The 7,500-nt window shown below is 41.6% G+C and overlaps 24 non-coding genes across 24 annotated transcripts; all 24 read left to right on the top strand.

Moving 5' to 3' along the window:
* The first annotated feature begins 12 nt into the window (after positions 1 to 12).
* On the top strand, positions 13 to 85 carry TRNAV-AAC (transfer RNA valine (anticodon AAC)). Its single transcript has one exon. It is a non-coding gene; the product is annotated as a tRNA-Val (tRNA).
* Positions 86 to 171: 86 nt separating this feature from the next.
* On the top strand, positions 172 to 244 carry TRNAV-CAC (transfer RNA valine (anticodon CAC)). Its single transcript has one exon. It is a non-coding gene; the product is annotated as a tRNA-Val (tRNA).
* A 66-nt stretch (positions 245 to 310) lies between these two features.
* Positions 311 to 383, top strand: TRNAV-UAC (transfer RNA valine (anticodon UAC)). Its single transcript has one exon. It is a non-coding gene; the product is annotated as a tRNA-Val (tRNA).
* Positions 384 to 798: 415 nt separating this feature from the next.
* On the top strand, positions 799 to 871 carry TRNAV-AAC (transfer RNA valine (anticodon AAC)). The gene has a single exon. It is a non-coding gene; the product is annotated as a tRNA-Val (tRNA).
* Positions 872 to 957: 86 nt separating this feature from the next.
* TRNAV-CAC (transfer RNA valine (anticodon CAC)) lies at positions 958 to 1,030 on the top strand. The gene has a single exon. It is a non-coding gene; the product is annotated as a tRNA-Val (tRNA).
* A 66-nt stretch (positions 1,031 to 1,096) lies between these two features.
* TRNAV-UAC (transfer RNA valine (anticodon UAC)) lies at positions 1,097 to 1,169 on the top strand. Its single transcript has one exon. It is a non-coding gene; the product is annotated as a tRNA-Val (tRNA).
* A 415-nt stretch (positions 1,170 to 1,584) lies between these two features.
* On the top strand, positions 1,585 to 1,657 carry TRNAV-AAC (transfer RNA valine (anticodon AAC)). The gene has a single exon. It is a non-coding gene; the product is annotated as a tRNA-Val (tRNA).
* An 86-nt stretch (positions 1,658 to 1,743) lies between these two features.
* On the top strand, positions 1,744 to 1,816 carry TRNAV-CAC (transfer RNA valine (anticodon CAC)). Its single transcript has one exon. It is a non-coding gene; the product is annotated as a tRNA-Val (tRNA).
* A 66-nt stretch (positions 1,817 to 1,882) lies between these two features.
* On the top strand, positions 1,883 to 1,955 carry TRNAV-UAC (transfer RNA valine (anticodon UAC)). The gene has a single exon. It is a non-coding gene; the product is annotated as a tRNA-Val (tRNA).
* A 574-nt stretch (positions 1,956 to 2,529) lies between these two features.
* TRNAV-CAC (transfer RNA valine (anticodon CAC)) lies at positions 2,530 to 2,602 on the top strand. Its single transcript has one exon. It is a non-coding gene; the product is annotated as a tRNA-Val (tRNA).
* A 66-nt stretch (positions 2,603 to 2,668) lies between these two features.
* TRNAV-UAC (transfer RNA valine (anticodon UAC)) lies at positions 2,669 to 2,741 on the top strand. The gene has a single exon. It is a non-coding gene; the product is annotated as a tRNA-Val (tRNA).
* Positions 2,742 to 3,454: 713 nt separating this feature from the next.
* Positions 3,455 to 3,527, top strand: TRNAV-UAC (transfer RNA valine (anticodon UAC)). Its single transcript has one exon. It is a non-coding gene; the product is annotated as a tRNA-Val (tRNA).
* Positions 3,528 to 3,942: 415 nt separating this feature from the next.
* TRNAV-AAC (transfer RNA valine (anticodon AAC)) lies at positions 3,943 to 4,015 on the top strand. Its single transcript has one exon. It is a non-coding gene; the product is annotated as a tRNA-Val (tRNA).
* An 86-nt stretch (positions 4,016 to 4,101) lies between these two features.
* Positions 4,102 to 4,174, top strand: TRNAV-CAC (transfer RNA valine (anticodon CAC)). Its single transcript has one exon. It is a non-coding gene; the product is annotated as a tRNA-Val (tRNA).
* A 66-nt stretch (positions 4,175 to 4,240) lies between these two features.
* On the top strand, positions 4,241 to 4,313 carry TRNAV-UAC (transfer RNA valine (anticodon UAC)). Its single transcript has one exon. It is a non-coding gene; the product is annotated as a tRNA-Val (tRNA).
* Positions 4,314 to 4,728: 415 nt separating this feature from the next.
* On the top strand, positions 4,729 to 4,801 carry TRNAV-AAC (transfer RNA valine (anticodon AAC)). Its single transcript has one exon. It is a non-coding gene; the product is annotated as a tRNA-Val (tRNA).
* Positions 4,802 to 5,026: 225 nt separating this feature from the next.
* Positions 5,027 to 5,099, top strand: TRNAV-UAC (transfer RNA valine (anticodon UAC)). The gene has a single exon. It is a non-coding gene; the product is annotated as a tRNA-Val (tRNA).
* Positions 5,100 to 5,514: 415 nt separating this feature from the next.
* On the top strand, positions 5,515 to 5,587 carry TRNAV-AAC (transfer RNA valine (anticodon AAC)). Its single transcript has one exon. It is a non-coding gene; the product is annotated as a tRNA-Val (tRNA).
* Positions 5,588 to 5,673: 86 nt separating this feature from the next.
* TRNAV-CAC (transfer RNA valine (anticodon CAC)) lies at positions 5,674 to 5,746 on the top strand. The gene has a single exon. It is a non-coding gene; the product is annotated as a tRNA-Val (tRNA).
* A 66-nt stretch (positions 5,747 to 5,812) lies between these two features.
* Positions 5,813 to 5,885, top strand: TRNAV-UAC (transfer RNA valine (anticodon UAC)). The gene has a single exon. It is a non-coding gene; the product is annotated as a tRNA-Val (tRNA).
* A 574-nt stretch (positions 5,886 to 6,459) lies between these two features.
* TRNAV-CAC (transfer RNA valine (anticodon CAC)) lies at positions 6,460 to 6,532 on the top strand. Its single transcript has one exon. It is a non-coding gene; the product is annotated as a tRNA-Val (tRNA).
* A 554-nt stretch (positions 6,533 to 7,086) lies between these two features.
* Positions 7,087 to 7,159, top strand: TRNAV-AAC (transfer RNA valine (anticodon AAC)). Its single transcript has one exon. It is a non-coding gene; the product is annotated as a tRNA-Val (tRNA).
* An 86-nt stretch (positions 7,160 to 7,245) lies between these two features.
* On the top strand, positions 7,246 to 7,318 carry TRNAV-CAC (transfer RNA valine (anticodon CAC)). Its single transcript has one exon. It is a non-coding gene; the product is annotated as a tRNA-Val (tRNA).
* A 66-nt stretch (positions 7,319 to 7,384) lies between these two features.
* TRNAV-UAC (transfer RNA valine (anticodon UAC)) lies at positions 7,385 to 7,457 on the top strand. Its single transcript has one exon. It is a non-coding gene; the product is annotated as a tRNA-Val (tRNA).
* The last annotated feature ends 43 nt before the right edge of the window (positions 7,458 to 7,500 follow it).

Genomic DNA, 7,500 nt, shown 5'->3' with positions numbered 1-7,500 from the left:
GCTGTGCATGGAGTTTCTGTAGTGTAGTGGTTATCACGTTCGCCTAACACGCGAAAGGTCCCCAGTTCGAAACTGGGCAGAAACATGCCATTATTCTTTGTTAACAAAGCTATTGACTTTCAGTTCTTGATCTCGATTGCTTGTCATGAGCCCAGTAATGTCTTTTATCTAGTTTCTGTAGTGTAGTGGTTATCACGTTCGCCTCACACGCGAAAGGTCCCCAGTTCAAAACTGGGCAGAAACAATGCGTTTTGACTTTCAATCCTTGATCTTTATTCCTTGCCTTGACCACAGCAACTTTTTTCACTCCGTTTCTGTAGTGTAGTGGTTATCACGTTCGCTTTACACGCGAAAGGTCTCCGGTTCGATCCCGGGCAGAAGCATGCGGTTTCTCTTTATTTTGATCACAAGTGTCTATTGTTGGTGTAATCAGCATCATTTTGACCCCTTTGCTTGTTTCTACATGCGTTTGCTTTTGTCTAGAGTGTGTGTTTTTGACAGTGTATAAGTTTTTCTAGTTCAAGTAACACCTGATAGGATCAAGGTGCGAAACCAGGCATCTTCTTGCTTTTTCTCTTTCTTTTTGGCTTTTGGACAAAGGCATGCGATTCCTTTTTGCAAAATGGTTTTGTTTGCATGTTTTTTCTCTTTTTCACTAGCCTGACAAAAGAAAGGTTCCTTGGTTGGAAAGTGCACTTTGTCCTGTGTTCAGACATAGAGGAAGACCTGTTGAGTTTGGCTGTATCATTTTTTTCAATTTCATTTCGGTATGTTTGAACAGTTTGAGCTGTGCATGGAGTTTCTGTAGTGTAGTGGTTATCACGTTCGCCTAACACGCGAAAGGTCCCCAGTTCGAAACTGGGCAGAAACATGCCATTATTCTTTGTTAACAAAGCTATTGACTTTCAGTTCTTGATCTCGATTGCTTGTCATGAGCCCAGTAATGTCTTTTATCTAGTTTCTGTAGTGTAGTGGTTATCACGTTCGCCTCACACGCGAAAGGTCCCCAGTTCAAAACTGGGCAGAAACAATGCGTTTTGACTTTCAATCCTTGATCTTTATTCCTTGCCTTGACCACAGCAACTTTGTTCACTCCGTTTCTGTAGTGTAGTGGTTATCACGTTCGCTTTACACGCGAAAGGTCTCCGGTTCGATCCCGGGCAGAAGCATGCGGTTTCTCTTTATTTTGATCACAAGTGTCTATTGTTGGTGTAATCAGCATCATTTTGACCCCTTTGCTTGTTTCTACATGCGTTTGCTTTTGTCTAGAGTGTGTGTTTTTGACAGTGTATAAGTTTTTCTAGTTCAAGTAACACCTGATAGGATCAAGGTGCGAAACCAGGCATCTTCTTGCTTTTTCTCTTTCTTTTTGGCTTTTGGACAAAGGCATGCGATTCCTTTTTGCAAAATGGTTTTGTTTGCATGTTTTTTCTCTTTTTCACTAGCCTGACAAAAGAAAGGTTCCTTGGTTGGAAAGTGCACTTTGTCCTGTGTTCAGACATAGAGGAAGACCTGTTGAGTTTGGCTGTATCATTTTTTTCAATTTCATTTCGGTATGTTTGAACAGTTTGAGCTGTGCATGGAGTTTCTGTAGTGTAGTGGTTATCACGTTCGCCTAACACGCGAAAGGTCCCCAGTTCGAAACTGGGCAGAAACATGCCATTATTCTTTGTTAACAAAGCTATTGACTTTCAGTTCTTGATCTCGATTGCTTGTCATGAGCCCAGTAATGTCTTTTATCTAGTTTCTGTAGTGTAGTGGTTATCACGTTCGCCTCACACGCGAAAGGTCCCCAGTTCAAAACTGGGCAGAAACAATGCGTTTTGACTTTCAATCCTTGATCTTTATTCCTTGCCTTGACCACAGCAACCTTTTTCGCTCCGTTTCTGTAGTGTAGTGGTTATCACGTTCGCTTTACACGCGAAAGGTCTCCGGTTCGATCCCGGGCAGAAGCATGCGGTTTCTCTTTATTTTGATCACAAGTGTCTATTGTTGGTGTAATCAGCATCATTTTGACCCCTTTGCTTGTTTCTACATGCGTTTGCTTTTGTCTAGAGTGTGTGTTTTTGACAGTGTATAAGTTTTTCTAGTTCAAGTAACACCTGATAGGATCAAGGTGCGAAACCAGGCATCTACTTGCTTTTTCTCTTTCTTTTTGGCTTTTGGACAAAGGCATGCGATTGCTTTTTGCAAAATGGTTTTGTTTGCATGTTTTTTCTCTTTTTCACTAGCCTGACAAAAGAAAGGTTCCTTGGTTGGAAAGTGCACTTTGTCCTGTGTTCAGACATAGAGGAAGACCTGTTGAGTTTGGCTGGATCATTTTTTTCAATTTCATTTCGGTATGTTTGAACAGTTTGAGCTGTGCATGGAGTTTCTGTAGTGTAGTGGTTATCACGTTCGCCTAACACGCGAAAGGTCCCCAGTTCAAAACTGGGCAGAAACATGCCATTATTCTTTGTTAACAAAGCTATTGACTTTCAGTTCTTGATCTCGATTGCTTGTCATGAGCCCAGTAATGTCTTTTATCTAGTTTCTGTAGTGTAGTGGTTATCACGTTCGCCTCACACGCGAAAGGTCCCCAGTTCAAAACTGGGCAGAAACAATGCGTTTTGACTTTCAATCCTTGATCTTTATTCCTTGCCTTGACCACAGCAACTTTTTTCACTCCGTTTCTGTAGTGTAGTGGTTATCACGTTCGCTTTACACGCGAAAGGTCTCCGGTTCGATCCCGGGCAGAAGCATGCGGTTTCTCTTTATTTTGATCACAAGTGTCTATTGTTGGTGTAATCAGCATCATTTTGACCCCTTTGCTTGTTTCTACATGCGTTTGCTTTTGTCTAGAGTGTGTGTTTTTGACAGTGTATAAGTTTTTCTAGTTCAAGTAACACCTGATAGGATCAAGGTGCGAAACCAGGCATCTACTTGCTTTTTCTCTTTCTTTTTGGCTTTTGGACAAAGGCATGCGATTGCTTTTTGCAAAATGGTTTTGTTTGCATGTTTTTTCTCTTTTTCACTAGCCTGACAAAAGAAAGGTTCCTTGGTTGGAAAGTGCACTTTGTCCTGTGTTCAGACATAGAGGAAGACCTGTTGAGTTTGGCTGGATCATTTTTTTCAATTTCATTTCGGTATGTTTGAACAGTTTGAGCTGTGCATGGAGTTTCTGTAGTGTAGTGGTTATCACGTTCGCCTAACACGCGAAAGGTCCCCAGTTCAAAACTGGGCAGAAACATGCCATTATTCTTTGTTAACAAAGCTATTGACTTTCAGTTCTTGATCTCGATTGCTTGTCATGAGCCCAGTAATGTCTTTTATCTAGTTTCTGCAGTGTAGTGGTTATCACGTTCGCCTCACACGCGAAAGGTCCCCAGTTCAAAACTGGGCAGAAACAATGCGTTTTGACTTTCAATCCTTGATCTTTATTCCTTGCCTTGACCACAGCAACTTTTTTCACTCCGTTTCTGTAGTGTAGTGGTTATCACGTTCGCTTTACACGCGAAAGGTCTCCGGTTCGATCCCGGGCAGAAGCATGCGGTTTCTCTTTATTTTGATCACAAGTGTCTATTGTTGGTGTAATCAGCATCATTTTGACCCCTTTGCTTGTTTCTACATGCGTTTGCTTTTGTCTAGAGTGTGTGTTTTTGACAGTGTATAAGTTTTTCTAGTTCAAGTAACACCTGATAGGATCAAGGTGCGAAACCAGGCATCTACTTGCTTTTTCTCTTTCTTTTTGGCTTTTGGACAAAGGCATGCGATTGCTTTTTGCAAAATGGTTTTGTTTGCATGTTTTTTCTCTTTTTCACTAGCCTGACAAAAGAAAGGTTCCTTGGTTGGAAAGTGCACTTTGTCCTGTGTTCAGACATAGAGGAAGACCTGTTGAGTTTGGCTGGATCATTTTTTTCAATTTCATTTCGGTATGTTTGAACAGTTTGAGCTGTGCATGGAGTTTCTGTAGTGTAGTGGTTATCACGTTCGCCTAACACGCGAAAGGTCCCCAGTTCGAAACTGGGCAGAAACATGCCATTATTCTTTGTTAACAAAGCTATTGACTTTCAGTTCTTGATCTCGATTGCTTGTCATGAGCCCAGTAATGTCTTTTATCTAGTTTCTGTAGTGTAGTGGTTATCACGTTCGCCTCACACGCGAAAGGTCCCCAGTTCGAAACTGGGCAGAAACAATGCGTTTTGACTTTCAATCCTTGATCTTTATTCCTTGCCTTGACCACAGCAACCTTTTTCGCTCCGTTTCTGTAGTGTAGTGGTTATCACGTTCGCTTTACACGCGAAAGGTCTCCGGTTCGATCCCGGGCAGAAGCATGCGTTTTCTCTTCATTTTGATCACTAGTGTCTATTGTTGGTGTAATCAGCATCATTTTGACCCCTTTGCTTGTTTCTACATGCGTTTGCTTTTGTCAAGAGTGTGTGTTTTTGACAGTGTATAAGTTTTTCTAGTTCAAGTAACACCTGATAGGATCAAGGTGCGAAACCAGGCATCTACTTGCTTTTTCTCTTTCTTTTTGGCTTTTGGACAAAGGCATGCGATTGCTTTTTGCAAAATGGTTTTGTTTGCATGTTTTTTCTCTTTTTCACTAGCCTGACAAAAGAAAGGTTCCTTGGTTGGAAAGTGCACTTTGTCCTGTGTTCAGACATAGAGGAAGACCTGTTGAGTTTGGCTGGATCATTTTTTTCAATTTCATTTCGGTATGTTTGAACAGTTTGAGCTGTGCATGGAGTTTCTGTAGTGTAGTGGTTATCACGTTCGCCTAACACGCGAAAGGTCCCCAGTTCGAAACTGGGCAGAAACATGCCATTATTCTTTGTTAACAAAGCTATTGACTTTCAGTTCTTGATGTCGATTGCTTGTCATGAGCCCAGTAATGTCTTTTATCTAGTTTCTGTAGTGTAGTGGTTATCACGTTTGCCTCACACGCGAAAGGACCCCAGTTCGAAACTGGGCAGAAACAATGCGTTTTGACTTTCAATCCTTGATCTTTATTCCTTGCCTTGACCACAGCAACTTTTTTCGCTCCGTTTCTGTAGTGTAGTGGTTATCACGTTCGCTTTACATGCGAAAGGTCTCCGGTTCGATCCCGGGCAGAAGCATGCGGTTTCTCTTTATTTTGATCACAAGTGTCTATTGTTGGTGTAATCAGCATCATTTTGACCCCTTTGCTTGTTTCTACATGCGTTTGCTTTTGTCTAGAGTGTGTGTTTTTGACAGTGTATAAGTTTTTCTAGTTCAAGTAACACCTGATAGGATCAAGGTGCGAAACCAGGCATCTACTTGCTTTTTCTCTTTCTTTTTGGCTTTTGGACAAAGGCATGCGATTGCTTTTTGCAAAATGGTTTTGTTTGCATGTTTTTTCTCTTTTTCACTAGCCTGACAAAAGAAAGGTTCCTTGGTTGGAAAGTGCACTTTGTCCTGTGTTCAGACATAGAGGAAGACCTGTTGAGTTTGGCTGGATCATTTTTTTCAATTTCATTTCGGTATGTTTGAACAGTTTGAGCTGTGCATGGAGTTTCTGTAGTGTAGTGGTTATCACGTTCGCCTAACACGCGAAAGGTCCCCAGTTCGAAACTGGGCAGAAACATGCCATTATTCTTTGTTAACAAAGCTATTGACTTTCAGTTCTTGATCTCGATTGCTTGTCATGAGCCCAGTAATGTCTTTTATCTAGTTTCTGTAGTGTAGTGGTTATCACGTTCGCCTCACACGCGAAAGGTCCCCAGTTCGAAACTGGGCAGGAACAATGCGTTTTGACTTTCAATCCTTGATCTTTATTCCTTGCCTTGACCACAGCAACCTTTTTCGCTCCGTTTCTGTAGTGTAGTGGTTATCACGTTCGCTTTACACGCGAAAGGTCTCCGGTTCGATCCCGGGCAGAAGCATGCGGTTTCTCTTTATTTTGATCACAAGTGTCTATTGTTGGTGTAATCAGCATCATTTTGACCCCTTTGCTTGTTTCTACATGCGTTTGCTTTTGTCAAGAGTGTGTGTTTTTGACAGTGTATAAGTTTTTCTAGTTCAAGTAACACCTGATAGGATCAAGGTGCGAAACCAGGCATCTACTTGCTTTTTCTCTTTCTTTTTGGCTTTTGGACAAAGGCATGCGATTGCTTTTTGCAAAATGGTTTTGTTTGCATGTTTTTTCTCTTTTTCACTAGCCTGACAAAAGAAAGGTTCCTTGGTTGGAAAGTGCATTTTGTCCTGTGTTCAGACATAGAGGAAGACCTGTTGAGTTTGGCTGGATCATTTTTTTCAATTTCATTTCGGTATGTTTGAACAGTTTGAGGTGTGCATGGAGTTTCTGTAGTGTAGTGGTTATCACGTTTGCCTAACACGCGAAAGGTCCCCAGTTCGAAACTGGGCAGAAACATGCCATTATTCTTTGTTAACAAAGCTATTGACTTTCAGTTCTTGATCTCGATTGCTTGTCATGAGCCCAGTAATGTCTTTTATCTAGTTTCTGTAGTGTAGTGGTTATCACGTTCGCCTCACACGCGAAAGGTCCCCAGTTCGAAACTGGGCAGAAACAATGGGTTTTGACTTTCAATCCTTGATCTTTATTCCTTGCCTTGACCACAGCAACTTTTTTCGCTCCGTTTCTGTAGTGTAGTGGTTATCACGTTTGCTTTACACGCGAAAGGTCTCCGGTTCGATCCCGGGCAGAAGCATGCGGTTTCTCTTTATTTTGATCACAAGTGTCTATTGTTGGTGTAATCAGCATCATTTTGACCCCTTTGCTTGTTTCTACATGCGTTTGCTTTTGTCTAGAGTGTGTGTTTTTGACAGTGTATAAGTTTTTCTAGTTCAAGTAACACCTGATAGGATCAAGGTGCGAAACCAGGCATCTACTTGCTTTTTCTCTTTCTTTTTGGCTTTTGGACAAAGGCATGCGATTGCTTTTTGCAAAATGGTTTTGTTTGCATGTTTTTTCTCTTTTTCACTAGCCTGACAAAAGAAAGGTTCCTTGGTTGGAAAGTGCACTTTGTCCTGTGTTCAGACATAGAGGAAGACCTGTTGAGTTTGGCTGGATCATTTTTTTCAATTTCATTTCGGTATGTTTGAACAGTTTGAGCTGTGCATGGAGTTTCTGTAGTGTAGTGGTTATCACGTTCGCCTAACACGCGAAAGGTCCCCAGTTCGAAACTGGGCAGAAACATGCCATTATTCTTTGTTAACAAAGCTATTGACTTTCAGTTCTTGATCTCGATTGCTTGTCATGAGCCCAGTAATGTCTTTTATCTAGTTTCTGTAGTGTAGTGGTTATCACGTTCGCCTCACACGCGAAAGGTCCCCAGTTCGAAACTGGGCAGAAACAATGCGTTTTGACTTTCAATCCTTGATCTTTATTCCTTGCCTTGACCACAGCAACTTTTTTCGCTCCGTTTCTGTAGTGTAGTGGTTATCACGTTCGCTTTACATGCGAAAGGTCTCCGGTTCGATCCCGGGCAGAAGCATGCGGTTTCTCTTTATTTTGATCACAAGTGTCTATTGTTGGTG

This window comes from Ranitomeya variabilis, chromosome 2 (genome assembly GCF_051348905.1).
Source record: "Ranitomeya variabilis isolate aRanVar5 chromosome 2, aRanVar5.hap1, whole genome shotgun sequence".
NCBI lineage: Eukaryota > Metazoa > Chordata > Amphibia > Anura > Dendrobatidae > Ranitomeya > Ranitomeya variabilis.
The sequence above is the reverse complement of the archived record's forward strand: the minus strand, read 5'-3'. Positions and strand labels throughout refer to the sequence as shown.